Genomic DNA, 16,007 nt, shown 5'->3' with positions numbered 1-16,007 from the left:
AATGGTTTTGGGATGAAACTGTTTCACCTCAGATCATCAAGCATTAGATTCTTGTAAGGCATGTGCAACCTGGCTCCCTCACATGCACAGTTCCTAATAGGGTTTGCACTCCTATAAGAATCTAATACTGCTGCTGATCTCGCAAGAGTTAGAGATCAGACTGTAATGCTCGTTCACCTGCCACTCACTTCCTGCTCTGTGGCCTAGTTTCTAGTGGCCCTGGTGTTGGGGACCCTTGTTTTAGAGAGTGGGTTATTTTGTTCTTTTCTGCCTTTTTCTAAAAGATGCATGCTAAAGCCCCTTCTTGTCAACCTCTGTGGTTTTCTAATAAATGCATTTAAGGCCATAGATTTTTCTCTAAGTGTGTAGACTATCCAGAGATGTTAATGGTGCTTAACAAGACAAAACAAGATGCCTCCAGTCCTTGAGCATGCCTAGATAGCCATGCTATGAGCCTGGTCACTGGTGCAACAACAGATCAAACTTGTTTATATCATGCAAATCATGTTCCAAAAACTCCAAAGAGATTTTCAGAGAAAAATAGCCCATCCCAGTACCATCTCTCATTGGCTTAGCTTTAAACAACTTATGCTCACATTTGCATGCTTTCTTTTTTTTCACTGTCCTCCTGCATGTGTGTGGGTGCATGTGCCAGTCAACCATTCACAAATCCCCGAGCACCTGCTACATGCTTGAATCACAGTAATGAACCAGCTGCAGCCTCTGCCCTCAAAGCATTCCCAGTCTAGTGGAGGACTAATATGTTAGTAAATAATTTCAGTAAATGATGTAAGTGCTATAAGCCTAAATATTTTAAAGGCTGAGAGGAGGGTGCTCTTACATCTGTGTGGAGATGGAGAGGGAAGACCTCCCAAGGGAGGTGGCACAGGCTGAAGGTGAGTGTTCAACCAGGAGTGTCCAAGGGCTGCAGGGAAGAGCACCGTTCCAGGCACAGGGAAAGAGGTAAGAAGAAACACGGGGTGTTTGGTTAATCATGCAAAGCTCAGGCTGGCTAGCTGAAGCAATGGGCATACTTCTGGGGTATGATACTAGGGAGTCAACTGTGAACCCCCAGGAGGGACTCTGAGGATGAGACTTGAGAGCCTGGACTTCACCCTGTGCTGTCGAGGCAAAGGCAGGATGATGTGGCCAGAGCATGTTTGGATGGACCCTGTGCCCTCAGTAAAGAGGGGGTTTGGGGTGAAGAGATGGAAGCTAGGGAGACCAAAGTAGAGGAGGTTCAAGTCATCTTGATTGTGTGAGAGTAGATTCCAGAGACAACTGTGTCCCTGGGCTTCTTCAAGGTTTGCATCAGCACCACAGCCTGAGGATGGAAAGTGAACAAGGCATCCAGAACCCCTTTCCTTCTCCCCACCTGGGTCCTGAATCAGGTGCTTATGACATGGCCACTATCTCCTGTAAGCGCCACTCTGGGGAGTGGACCATAGCGCTGAGCAGGCTCTCAGGATGGAATTCAGTGTTAGAAGGAGACTGCAAATCCCCATGCCCCGCACATTAATCTGTGACCTTAGACAGGTTGCTCTGCTTCTCATAAACTCAGTTTTCTCATCCATAGAATAGGTGGTTGGGAGGGTTTAATGTGACAAAGCAAGCAGGATCGTTATTGTTATTATAGTGTCTGTGTTGAAATATGAGCATATATTTTCCAATCCCTTAACTGGCACTGAGGCACATGTTATTAGTTTTGTTGCTTTTTTCCTTAGAAAAACAGAAGCTTTAGTTGGTTTGATGGAATGGAATGGTTTATGTATTTTATTTCAAAGGAAAAAAAATACCTGCCACAAAAAGGGCTTCTGCCCCCCAGCGCTGCCCTCCTCGGCATCTGCTGCAGTTTGACACATCATGGCTTTGTTTGCAGCCTCCCCCTCACAGCCTAATGACATTCCTGAAGATGGCAAAGGAGAGTTTCAGGTTGCCATGGAAACTGGGTGCCAGCAAGAATCAAAAGAATTCTAACCCTTGAAGGCTGTATATTTATTCCCCGTTGCTCAGGGAGCAGAGCTGGCTGCAAAGATTAGGGGGTGGGGATGGTGGAGACCCTGCTTTAGGTGTTGCCATGGGCCCTGCCTGGAGGCAGAGGAGGTGACAGGAGGCCGTAAGGTGCATGATCTACAGGGCTATTGTCTGGGAGCATCCAGGGCCCTCTTTGGGGCAATCTCTGTTCCCCTTTTTTGAATCACGTCCAAATCCAAATATGGGCAAGAGATGGGAGAGGAGCAGGAAGGAGTGAAGGAAAGAGGGAACTCTCTATAGCTACTGGCAGACTGCATCCACACCCGATGTCCTGAGCTGCCCCAGCTGTCTTGGGTGCCCAATTCTTTGCAGGGAGTTTGTCAGCATCTTGCCTGGGTCACCAACATCCCTGCAGTTCCCCATTATCCTGTCACTACTTGAGCTTCTTTGCAGATGACCATGCCCTTCCAAGTGTGTTAAATCTCCAGCTCCTCACAACAACCCTGCCAAGGAAGGCATGATGAATCTTGTGCCCACTGCACAGATGCAGATGTGGAGACTCAGAGGGGCTATGTTTGGAAAAGCAGAGGTGAACTTTAGTGCCCTGTTCTGTCATTCAAAAATCTGTCAGTAGCAAAGGTAGAAAGAGGGTCACAGGGGAGATTGAGGAAAGACCTGTAGGGCAGTGGATGGCTACCACAGCAGTGTCCACAAGTGAAAGAGGCTTAGAAGGAGGCAGAGCATCTCAAGTGGCCCCAGTGGGAATTAAGTCAAGTTCAGAACTTCTTCCTTCTGGAAGCCTCCATACCTTACCGTGAAGGACCTCTCAGAACCACCCTGCAGTGAAGGAATTGCTAAACTCACTTTGCAGATACGGAAACTGAGGCTCAGAAAGAAGTAACTTGGCTCGTCACATGTGAGTAAAGAGCAACGTCAGGGGTTGATCTGATGATTCTGTCTGACTCCAAAGCCTCCCGCTATGCTCTGGGGCCAGGCCACCACCTGAGGGGTAATTAAGGGAGGGCATCTTTTCCTGAAGATGTCACACCTGTGGTGGGAGGGAGTGCCGCCTTCATATGTGTCATCCCTACACAGACACACACACCCACACGTACACACACATGCACTTACACAGTCACATGCACACTCACACATTTACACACCCACACACATAACTCATATACACATGCACAGATACATACATGCGCACGTGTGCACAGACACACACACACACACCAGCCCTTCTTTGTGTTGAGGGTTTGCCAGTCCCCTTGAGGGTAGTGCTGAGACACTGGCCACTCCTGAGGCTGACGTGCTCACACACCTCCCTTCTACACCTCTGGTCTTACCCATCACCTCAGCAAACCCTCTTTTCCAAAGATGCCAGCCAAGCATCCATCAGCAAGTTCCCTCAGGAGGGCACACAGCTACTTGTGGCCTGGCCTAAGACTCCCCGATATTGCTCAGCCAAACCCTTATAATGAGATAGCTATTTGCCACACTTGAGTTCCTGCAAATCCCCGGACCTATCCCTGCTCACAGGATGTCACTCTGGGATATGCCTTCCGTAACCACTGCCCTGTGCCAGGCTCACCTCCCTTGGGCTGGCCCCACTCCCCTCAGTCCATGGTCTCTTTGGCTCCCTCCCTGGCTCAGAGTCCACCCAAAGGACTCTTCATTCCTTTAAAGCTTTAGCACTCAGTTCCATGGCCAGCAGCAGTGATTTTTCCAATTCTGGATCATAACCCATAGTTATAGTGAAATCCACTTAGTGAAAGAGATCAGCATTTAAAAATATGGAGTGTGGATTAGAATAGAAAATACCAAACAGGTTGTTTTCTAATGATAAGAGCCTGTGCCATTTATTGAGACTGCTGTTTCTCTTCTATTAAGACATGAATGGGTGTGCCTTGGATTGTGATGTGCAATGTGTGTCTTTCTATGAGGTGTGATATCAGAGGTTCAACAGTGGGTGGATTAAGTGAAAATTCATCTGAGCTTTCAGGGCCCTCGAAGTCCGGCTCCTCCAACTTTCTCCAGCTGTATTGCCTGGTATTACCTCTCCCTGCACATGGCCACATAATCTGTCCTCCTGTTCTCAGAACACACAGGGTCCTCCGCTCCTTCCTGCCCCTGTCTGAGCCTTGTCTTTTGCTGGAATGTGATCTTATCCACACGCCTTCCCACACTTGCTCTGCCCCACTGAAACTCCAGTTTCTCTTCTCAGACTCTGACTGGGGATCATTCTCTTGCTGAGGTTTTCTCTTCTTCTTTTCTTCCCTTCAAAGACAGTGGTCCCCCAGGCCTGCTCACAACCTGGTCATTTTATGTCACAGTGAGTAGCCATAGCCTGCTTCCCTGACCATTTCGGAACCAAAAGGAATATCCCATCCAGAAATATGGAAGGAGGACTTGCTAGGCATTAGGCCATTTGCTGTGCACTGGCCTAGCCTCAGTCAACAAATAGGAGTGCCTCCCAACTTTGTAAAACGTACTACTTAGTGGCAGAGGCAGAAAATAAGTAGGTAAGCAAACCAAAAACATTATTATAAATTGTCAGAAATGCTATGAAAGGAAATAAGGGCTGGCCACTTTAAACAAGATGGTCAGAAAAATCCCCAGTTCTCAGTGGCTTACTAAATAGAAGTCGATGTCTGTAATTTGAATCCAGCTGGTATTGGGGGTAGGTGGCTCTGCTCCATGTAGTCACGCAGAGACCCAGGCTGATGGAGGCCGTGGCCTCTTCAACATATGGCTTCCACGTCACCTAAACTTGATGTCTTAAACAACAGAAATACATTGTCTCACAGTTCTGGAGGCTGGAAAGTTCAGGATCAGGGTGTTGGCAAGATTGGCTCCTCCTGAGGGTGCTGGGGTAGAATCTGTTCCATGCCTCTTCCCCAGTGTTGGATGTTTTGCTGGTGATCTTTGGCATGGTTTGGCTTGGAGAAGCATCACCCCAATCTCTGCCTTCACATTCACATGGCATTCTCTGTGTGTATGTCTTTAAGTTTCCCCTTTTCGTAAGGATACCAGTCATATTGGTTTAGGGGCCCACTCTCCTCCAGTTTGACCTCATTTTAGCTAATTATATTTACAAAGACTTTATTTCCAAATAAGTCACATTCTGAAGTCCTGGGGGTTAAGACTTCAACATATAAATTTTTGTGACCCAGAATGTAATCCCATAACACAGGGTCATGCCTAATTGTGAAGAAGGCTGGGGATGTGTCTCAGCTGTGTGACTGGAGGAGGAGGACACGTTTGGGACGTGTCTCAGCTGTGTGACTGGAGGAGGAGGACACGTTTGATGAGCAGCTAGCTGTCTCCATCACACCACGGAAGGCTGAAAGCAGAGTGACCAGGTGTGACCTGCACGAGACTGCATTTCTCAGGTGCAGGGACTCCTCTGGAACTGTCCCTGAGTCTCCCTGCAGCAGCTCCAGGCCTGGGTCTGGAAACTCACTCATTTAGTGAATATCTGTCAAATGGAACTGGATTTGGGTTTCCTCGTGGGTAGGAAGAGGGCAGGTGGTGCAAAGCTAGAGGATGTGGAATTTATAAGCTGAGTGGCTGAAACGATTCAGAAACAAAGCTGGGTGTGTGTGTTCGTGTGTGATAACCGCCTTGTGATTCTGGCTGGAAACCTATGGCAATTCTGCCAACTCTGACCAAAGCCAGAAAGAAACAGCTACAGGATGAAAAGAAAATTTGTGTTTTCCTTGCTAAGGCATTCCCAACTGAGCAGAAGTTTGGGTTTAAGGAAGACGAGAACAGAGAAGCGTTCAGCTTCCTTTTCCCACATGGAACAGCCCAGCCCCTCATCCACTCCCCATCACTCAAGCACAGTCACAAGGAAAGAAAGACTTCACAGCCAAGGCACAGGAAGCCGTTGGTAGAGGATGGATCTGTTTGATATTCCTCCAAGGCTGTGAAAGACGGAGCGAGTGTTAGTGAAACTGCTAGAGGCTGATGTCCTGGTCGGGAAACCTGGATTTACATCAGATGGGCAATTCTGATGACCTTGGGTGCCTTCCAGTGTCTGGCTGAAAGGCTACACTGGAAGCCATCACAACGCAAAGCACTTGTGACGATGACTGCCATTTTCTGAGTGCTTCATATGTGCCAGGAACTGGACTAAGTACATATCAACTGACTAAGTCTTTAAAACAGTGTACAGAGTTGCTGTTCCTTTCTGCATTTTACAGGCAAGGAATCTGAACATCAGAGAAGTACAGTGGCTTGTTCAAGGTCCCATGCCAGGGATTCAACCCCAGAACTGGTTGACACCAGAGCCAACACCATCCCTACAGTGCAGTGCCTCCTGTGACCACTCCCATCTTCTACAGCCTGGGAGTTTGTAAATGCAGTGGCTGAAGGCAGGCACTATTGCATCAGACCTCCTGGCTTTGTATCCTGGCCCCTTGACTTTCTGGTGGGGTAGTTGCTTCACTTCTTTATGCCATGTCTTAGTTGGTTCAGGCTGCTATAACTGAATACCACAGACTGGGTGGCTTATGCCACAGATATTTATTTCTCATAGTTCTGGGGGCTGAGAAGTCCAAGATCAAGGGGCCAAAAGATTCAGTGTCTGGTGAGGGCCTGCTTTCTGGCTTGTGGATGGCGCTCTTCTCGTTGCATCCTCACGTGGTGGAAGGGGCAAGGGAGCTCTCTGGAGCCTCTTTTCAAAAAGGCACTAATCCCATTTATGAGGGCTCCACGCTTGTGACCTAATCACCTCCCGGAGATCCATCTCTGAATACCCTCACTTTGCGGGTTAGGATTTCAACATACAAATTTGAGAGAAACACAAACATTCATTCTATAGCAAGGCTCAATTTCCTTATGTAGAAAATAGACATAATAAGAGTAATTACTTCAAAGGCCGTTGTAAGCATTAGTTGAACTTAGCACAGTATTCAGCACACATAAATGGTAAAAAGCTAGTCTCCTCTCATTGCGAGTTCATTCACACACTTATTTCAATTTTCAACTCACATGCCACCTCTTCAGAGAAGCCTTGCTTGATCACCCTGGCTCTAGTGGCCTCACCAGTCCTTCTGGCCAACCAGACTGTTTCTTTATCTTCTAGCACTCCTCCTCTGCCATGTGTTGGCTATCCTAGCCCCTCACTGACTCAGTTTACTCTTCTGAAAAATGGGGGAACCGTGGCACCAGTTTCATGGAGTTGCTGTGAGGATTAAGTGTCCAGTGCTTAGCACAGCCCATCCCCTCAAAAGTTGTGTCAACCGCCACCTTTGTCTCTACCCAGGTCTGCTCACTACCCAGGTGCTTCTCAAAGTGAGGACTGTGACCAGCTACCCAGCAGCACTGGGGAACTTACCAGAAGTGCCAATTCTTGGGGATCACCCCAAACTTGCTGAATCAGAGATTCTGGGGGCGGAGCCCAGCTATCTAAGTTCTAAGAGCCCTCAAGGTGATTCTGATGCACATTCAGGTTTAGGAACACTGCTTTTCCTCCCTGAGAAGAAGAACAAATACATCATTGATTATGAGACACACCATTATTTCATATTCCGCTAAGACTGGAAGAGCATTGTCAACTAAATTATAAGGCAGTCCTGTCTTATCATCATAATTCTAAAGACATTCTTATTTCAGAGGTGCTAAAATGTGAAAAGAAAATTGCATCTTGGCATCAATGAAATTTAACATTAGGAATAGTTAGAGGATGAGAAACTGAGTTCTCGCTCATCTCTCCTCTCCAGTGGTTCGCAGCCCTGACTGCACGGAAGACTCACCAGGCTGTACATTAGAGTTAAAAAACCCTCTTGTGCTGTCTGCACCCAGATGGACCACAGCAGGATCCCTGGGGCTGGACCCAGGCATCAGTAGTGCTTAAAGCTTCCTGGGGGTTGGAATGTGCAGTTAGGTTCAGAATCACTGCTCCAGGTCAAATTTCTACCCTCGCCTACCATATGCAGAGATGAAATCAAGCTTCCTGGTTTCTAAACAAATAAAACCCTGCTCCAACAGGTGCCAATCAATGTTCCTCATGGGCCTTTGGCATCTCAGTGACAAGAGCACACAGGACACACCCAGCTGGTTTCTATTTCTTGACTTTCTATCAGAGTTGAAGGTCTTTCCCCACTCCACTGCAGTGGCTTAGAGGAAGTCAGTTTAATTTGAGCCCTTCTAAATCCTGACCTGGGTGCCTTTTTGCTGATATAAACCTCCTTCCCTGACAGTGCACGCTGAGCCCCAGCAAGATCTGAGAATTGAGAGAGTGGGGTTGAACTATCGATGAAGTCTGGGGATTAAGATATTCTCCCCTGGAGCTGGGCGCAGTGGCTCACGTCAGTAATCCCAGCACTTTGGGAGGCCGAGGCGGGTGGATCACGAGGTCAGGAGATCGAGACCATCCTGGCTAACACAGTGAAACCCCGTCTCTACTAAAAAAAAAAAAAAAAATACAAAAAATTAGCTGCACGTGGTGGCAGGTGCCTCCCAGCTACTCGGGAGGCTGAGGCAGGAGAATGGCATGAACCCGGGAGGTAGAGCTTGCAGTGAGCCGAGATCGCGCCACTGCACTCCAGCCTGGGAGACAGAGCGAGACTCTGTCTCAAAAAAACAAACAAACAGACAAAAAAAGATAATCTCCCCTGGGACCTGCCATAAGAGGAAATATTTATTGTGCATTTACCAAGAGCCAGATTCTATGTGTGACCTCATTTCATGCTCATTCTAGGAGGTAGATTTCATTCCTATTTCATAGAAAAAGAAACTGAGGGTCAGAGAGGTGAAGGGACTTGTCCACAGTCACAGGGAATAGTAGAGCCAGAATTTGGATCCAGGACTCTGACTCTATTCTCTACACAAATGCTTGCCTCCTTCCTTGGGCCATGAGCCTCTGGTTTCAGAACGTGGGAGTTGGATGCAGGCATTCTGAATAACTCATGCTATTTTCAGTAAAAATGAAGAAAGCTCCTTAGTAAAGGCTGATATTTGTATGCTACTCTGAGTTGTTATTTTACACACAGTACCTTATTTAGTCCTCACAACAGCCCTGCCAATGAGATGACATTGTCCCCAATTCACAGATGAGGAAACTGAGGCAGATGGCACTGTCTCCAATGTACAGATGAGGAAACTGAGGCAGGGAAACCAGGATGACTACTCTGTGTTCCCACCTAGGACTCTGCTTAGGAAGAAGAGGGATCCTGATGGTACCATTGGTGGGAGTGGCTCTGCAGCTCTCTTGGTGAGACATGAGCTCCCTGGGGCCAGTGACGTGTGTGATTTGTCTCTGCACCCCCAGCCCCAGCACTGGGCTTGACCCAGAGTAAATGTTTAGTAAAATTATAAGCCAAATTATCAGCGAGGGAAGTATTTTGTAATCTGAGGATTACCAGCCTAGTGACAGCTATTCTTATTCTTTATTCAAATAACAATACAGTTGTCTGAGACCAGTTTGGAAAGTGGGTAGCCTGAAGATTTTGTTGGCCTGCCCGAAACTCAGAGAATGTCATGTAAAATTGCTTATTTCTAGTTTATCTAGAAAACTTGAAAGTCCTAGCAACACTGGAATCACTTACGCATGTGGCAGGAACAGCAACCAGCTGGAGCCAAGGAGACGTTCTCCAGGACTCCAGGAGACAAGGCACAGGCCCAGCAGTTTACCATAGGCTCCACCATGCCCTGTCATCTTGCACCCAGCAAGTGCCACTCTTCCCTTTTCCCAGTAGGCACCTGTAGGAAATGGAGTTTGCAACAACTGCTTTAGGGCTTAAATTGCAAGAACAATAATAGACGCATTTTGAAATAGGCATTGTCAATGGGCATAGCTGGCAAAATACAGCAGCTCCTTGGGAGGTCAAAGCCATATCCACTGGCAACCTTTTGATCAGGAAAAAACCCTAGTGCAAATTGGTGACTATTTCCAACCAGATATGCGTCAACCCCTGCAGCCTGGACCATCCATGACCTTGAGCTCCCGGTAACAGCACTCTGTGGGCTGTTGGAGCAAATGTGAACACCGTGCACACATAGCGGAGAGGCCTGAGGTGTCAGGGGAAGTCGCCTCGGTCATCTGTTCAGTTCTGTTTATGGTGCAAGTGATTTTGTGCAGAGTCTTGCAGAGATTTAAAAGAACTCGATGAAAATGTTCTCGCACCATAAAATACCTTTCCTGTCGGGGTGGCAAAAGGAATGAGGCCATAAAAACGCTGTTCCAGCCAGGTCTGCAGGTAAAGTTCAGGCCCTGAATAAACATTCTCTCTTTCATCAGGGACAATGGTGAGGACAAAAACAAACAAACAAACAAGCAAACAAAAACATCTCTAAAGAGCTGTGAATGTACTAGGTGTTCATCTCTTCCTTACAGCCTTGTGGTTGTGGGGGGATCTGATTCCCAATTTGCAGATGAAGAAACTGAGGCTCAGGGAGGGGAAGTCTCTTGTTCAAGACCACACAGCTGGGACGTAGCAAAACCAGGATGGAACTTCACTAGTTACTGCGAGGGATGGAGCCTTTGACTTGCCCACTGGTCCTCAGGGGAGGGTACCCCAGGTTCCTTCCCCATCCTGTACTCTGGGAGTCTGGGGGTGAAGTGTGATGAATGTGAAAACACGTTTCCTTTGTTGGCCGCCCAGAATTCTTTCCACAGCCCTGACCCTCCTGCCTGAGTTCCAGCTGCTCACCGAGGGATCAGTGGACAAGCAAGCCCCACCTGACGCCTTCCTCCCCAGGTTCAAAGCACTGCCAGGAGGGCACCCTCGCTGCTGCCTGATTCTGCCTCCGCCTGACTTCCCAGTGTCTGAAAAATGGGCCCACTCTTTGTCCTGTAAATAACTCCAAACTGAGAACTTCCTGATTGCACTCTCCAATTCTATCAGTTGTCAGGTTATACTGGTGTGTGTGTGTGTGTGTGTGTGTGTATTTTACACTATTTTCACCTTTATTTCTCCACTTACACCCTCTCTGCCCTGCCCTATCTGGGTCTCATGATTTCTCTCCTGGGCCTAGGCATAAGCTTCCACACTGGTCTTCCTGCCTTGCTATACCCAGCCATCCTCCACCCAGCAAGCTCCCCAGAGTCAGAGGTTACAGGCAGATTCTTCAGGGGGGACACTCAAGGCCTCGGTGATCTGGCCCCTGCCTGCCTTCCCTTTCTCCTCTTTTACCTCATTCCTACATCATCTGATCTGGACCATGTGATGCTTTCTGAATTCGTCCTCAGGGTTCCAACTGCTGCACTGGCTAGTGTTGTTCCCTCTGCTTAGCATGCTCTTCCTAACCCACCTTGCCTTGTTAGGAACATGTTTGTCTTTCCTGCCCAACCTCGAAAGTCCCTTCTTTTACAGGATCTGCCTCTTTAATCCATGGAAGGCTGCACTGGAAGAGGAAAACGCACAGGTTTTGAGCCTCAGCTTTGCAACCCAGCTCTGGAAATCACTTCTCAGAGCAGCAGTACCTCCATCAGTTATGCCAGGATGATGACCTCTAGCTCCTATGGTTTTGGAGCGGGGAGATTACAGATGATCCTGGTGACGGCTTGAGACACTATAAGCCTTCTGTAAATAGTAGTTTATTTCTATCTAGTGTTCTTAACCTCTGAACACATCACAAGCTGCTCAATAGCTAGCCAAAGTGAGGAGTGGGTCTATTAATCAGAACTTTTTGGGTGGCAAGTGACAGCAACCCAACACAAACTTAGAAATAAGGAAATGTATTGACTCATGTCAATGAAAAGCCCAGGGGTAGGGTTAACTTCAGGTTCAGCTGGATACAGGAGCTCAAATGACATCACTGGATTGTTTCCTTTCTCCTGCTTGTCCTTTCTCTCTATCTCTCCCTATTTTTTTCTTCTGTTTTGGCTTTTAGTTTCCCATTTAGACTCTTCCCATATGGGGACTCTGCACAGTCCCCACTCACATCCCGATATCTTAGCAACCCTGATGGAAAAAGAGCCTGCTTTTCCTAAGTTCCAGTACACAGACCCCCAGCTGACTGACTGCACTGGCTGGTCGCATGCATGTTGGTGACCCAAACCTGTCTGTGTCCACTCTTGAATCAGAGTGTTGTGGGCAGTCCCACCGGAACCACTTGGACTGTGGATGGGGAAGGGCTGGTTCCTAAGGAAACTTGGCGTGCTTTAACTAGAAGAGTAGGGAATGAATGTTGAGCAGACAGACAAACATCCACACAGCAGATGAAAGCAGAACCAATGTGCAGTTAGTTCTGCTCGCAGACAATTGTATGAGAGTGTCCTGGTGTGTTCTTCTGCCCACTGGCTCTGCAAGGGCAGGGCCTATCTTCCAAAACCATGTACCACGTGATCCTCTGGACACACCTATGGAGCAGAAGGTCCCCTTTCCTCTTCCAGTCTCCAGTGACAGCCTCACAGCTGCCCATTGCCCCTCCTATTTCTCCCTAGCCATCCCCTTCCACTTGTCGGTGCCTGTCTGAGTAGCAGGGTGATTCCAGTGCTGCTGGCCACCCACTCACAACACTATCTTGAGCAAATTACTGGGCATCTCTAAAATGCTGCTTGTTTTGTCTACACATTGAGTGCTCCAATAAGAAAATGGTTAGTTACCCAACACTGCGGAAATGATAATAGTGGTTAACATTTATGAAGGGCTCACTTAGTGAAAGGGCTGAGTCTTTATTAAGTGCTTTTTGTGCATAATCTCATTGAATCCTCTCAATGATCCTACTGGGAAAGTACCATCGTAACCATCCCTGTTTAATGGATGAGAAAGCTGAGCTCAAAGTGGTCAAGCACCTTGATCCAGGCCATATAACTAGTAGATGTTACAGCTAGAATTTGAGCACAACCTGTCTGTCTCTAGAATCTGCCCTTTGAATCAGTCCAGCTATTCATTCAATAAACATGCATTAAACCACTACTATGTAGGGGGTGGTCTTTTAGATGCTAGGGATAAAGCAGTGAACAAAGCTACAAACACAAATCCGTGTCTGCATGGAACTGACATTCTAGTTGGGGGAGGGGCATTAATGAACTTAAAAATGTTCATGTATATCATGGAGGTGTGTGTGTCTCTATAGCGCTAAGAAGAAAAAGCAGGAAAGGGAGTCAGGGAGTGACAGGGAGTTCTTAGCTGTACTCGTGTGTGAAGGGCTGGATCATTTGCAAATAATGTGGTCTGGGAAGCTTTCATCGAGAAGGGGACACTGAGTCAGCACCCGGAGGAGGAGGAGGAGTAGGAGGGAGAGGAGGAGAAGGAGGCAGAGGAGGAAGAGGAGAAGTGGGAGGGGGAGGAAGAAGAGAAGGGGGAGGGGGAGAATGGGGAGGAGGAGGGGAGGGGGAGGGGGAGGAAGAAGAGAAGGGAGGGGGGAGAATGGAGAGAAGGAAGAGGGAGGGGGAGGAGGAAAGGGGAGAAGGAGGGGGAGGGGAAGGAGGAGGAGGGGGAGGGGAAGGAGGAGGAGGTGGAGGGGGAGGAGAAGGAGGAGGGGAAGGAGGAGGAAGCATGGGGATTTCTTGGGGAGAGGAAACAGCATGCTAAGAAAACAATAAAGGTAATGAGGTTTGTCAGATATGATTGGAATCTTCCCTCCGTCCCATCTGGCCATCCCAGAGCCCCCAGTGCTACACGAGGCCCCTGCCCTCAAGAGCAATGTCCTTTCCAGATTCAGTGGTGGCTGGCCCAGAACCAGCAGGTATGTGGGCCTCTGGTGGGGTCCAGGTTCATTCAGGAGCAAGTGTGATGCAGTGAGCAACTGGAGAAAGGAAAGAGAGTGGGCATGGGTGGATGAAAGAGAGCAGAGCGGGCCATGCAGGAGGTGGGGTGCTGGGATACCATGTTAGGTCACCGGCTTTGCCATCACCCCAGGTACCTTCACATGCAGCTGGTGCAAGCACTACGCTCGGGGGATGGGGCTATCTTAACCACCATCACAGGGTTAGAGAGGATGCTCACACCTAATATTCCCCTTTTCCCTCAAACCAGGGAGAGACCAGGTCTTGGCCAAGACTGCCAAGCAAGACACACTTCAGATGTTAATGAAGACTGGGGCATGAAGGTGACTCCCAGCTACTCGGAGGCCAAGATGGGAGGATCACTTGAGGCCAAGAGTTTGAGACCAGTCTGGCTAACATAGGGAGACCTCGCTTCTGGAAAAAAAAAAAATCATATCTGATAAACCTACAGCATGCCTGTAGTCTCAGCTACTCTGGAGGGAGGCTTAGACAGGAAACTTCAAGGAACCCAGGAGTTCGAGGCTGCAGTGAGCTGATTGCACCCCTGCTCTCCAGCCTGGGTGACAGGGCAAGACCCCAGCTCTCTCTACATAACATGTTAATGAAGACACGGTTTGTCCTGATGGAGCTGATCTTTGTGTCTTACCCTCTCTTCCCCGGCTTCTTCCTTTGCCCAGGGTCTTCCTTTGTCAAGACAGAGGCAGCTGGGATGGGCACCCTCTCATCTGAGCACTCAGTTGGCATCCCAGAAGGAAACTCATTGGCATGGCCAGAGTGATGAACATAGCCCCCCCAGATCCCACGACATACAGAACCCAATTACAGGACAGCCACGCTTTGTCTCCAAGGTGGAAATGAGGGAGAGAATTCTTGAGTCTGAAAGAAACCTGAGGCTCTAACAGAATTACAGTTTTCCTCAGTTGTGGCTGGGTGTTTCTGGAATGATGCCCAGCATGGCTTAATTATGATCTGTGGATGCCAACGCCACTCAGCTGTGGGCTGGGGTGGGCTGGGGCAGCTAACCCACTCCCAGTGGAGCTGACAGGGTTCCAGGAGCAAGGAGGCCAACTCACCTTCTCCACGGGATTCTGAGCAGTTTGCTGATTCAGAAACCTGGCCTCTCTCGTTGAAAGTTCCTGAATGAGAACTTACTGCCTCAAGAGGAAAGTGCGAACAAAGCCCTTCACAGAGGAGCTCCAGATCCCCTTTCCGCCCCTCTCTATCCCCTCGCCCCTGATTCTGTGCTCCGACGTGCGGCTGCCTAGTCTCATGATGCTATTGTCGTGTATGTTATTTCTATGACCTAGAGGTCTGCCCTAGAACTCCTGTCCATCTCTTAAGACCCGTTTCAAAATGTCCCTTCCTGGGTGGGGGACAAAAGACTACAAATTGGGTTTCCTGTATACTTCTTGGGTGATGGGTGCATCAAAATCTCACAAATCACCACAAAAGAACTAACTTATGTCACCAAATGCCACCTGTTACCCCCAAAACCTATGGAAATAAAAAATTAAAAGAAAAAGGCAGAATCTAGTCCCCTCCTCTCAAAATGTCCCTTCCTCTTTGAGACCCACTCTAGCTTCTGAATGGTGAGTTGCCATGCTGTGTGTTCCCAGGGCATGATATAGTAAAGACCCCGCACACTCTATATTCACCAAGGATCTTTCGGTTGCGAGTGTCAGAAACCCAGCCCTCACAGCAGGATGATGTAGTTGAGAACAAATAATATATCTACTTGAAAATTGCTAAGAGTGTAGAACTTAAATGTTCTCACCACAAATAAACAAGTATATGAGGTGATAGATATGTTAATTAGCTTGATTTAATCATTTCACAATGTATATGATACATATATCATGTGTATAATATACATAATATATGTATACAGCCATATGATCTATGTATACATATATCAAAACATCATGTTGTTTGATGCAAAAATATGCAATTTTATTTGTCGTTAAAAATATCAATAATGAAAAAGCCAACCCTGACAAGTCTTAACCAAAAAGACACTTTAAGGCTCACAAAACTCAAGTGTCTAAGGCTCATAACACTCAGACACATCTTGATCCAGGTACTAATAACAGATCAGTGAGAAACTGCCCAATGTTTGTGTTGGGCTCATTTTAATATAGCCACTGGTAACTTCAAACTTACATTGCACCAGATGATTAACACCATGGAAAAAGAGAGCTTTTCCCCCGAAAAGTTCCTGAAAAAAGTGTCAGGACTGATGCTTGCTGGCCTGGCTTGGGCCAGGTGCCTGAGTTGCCCCAAGCACTGTGACGTGAAGAGACCAGGCAAGGACTGCATTTCCCCGCAGGCGGATGTGCACAGCACCATCAGT

General features: G+C 47.9%; 1 long non-coding RNA gene across 1 annotated transcript; it reads left to right on the top strand.

The window, feature by feature from the left end:
• Positions 1-844: 844 nt before the first annotated feature.
• LOC126956405 (uncharacterized) lies at positions 845-14,451 on the top strand. Its single transcript, XR_007726315.1, has 3 exons — positions 845-896; positions 13,536-13,617; positions 14,335-14,451. It is a non-coding gene; the product is annotated as an uncharacterized LOC126956405 (long non-coding RNA).
• The last annotated feature ends 1,556 nt before the right edge of the window (positions 14,452-16,007 follow it).

This window comes from Macaca thibetana, chromosome 6 (genome assembly GCF_024542745.1).
Source record: "Macaca thibetana thibetana isolate TM-01 chromosome 6, ASM2454274v1, whole genome shotgun sequence".
Taxonomy (NCBI): domain Eukaryota; kingdom Metazoa; phylum Chordata; class Mammalia; order Primates; family Cercopithecidae; genus Macaca; species Macaca thibetana.
This window is presented reverse-complemented; position numbering and strand designations above follow the sequence as displayed.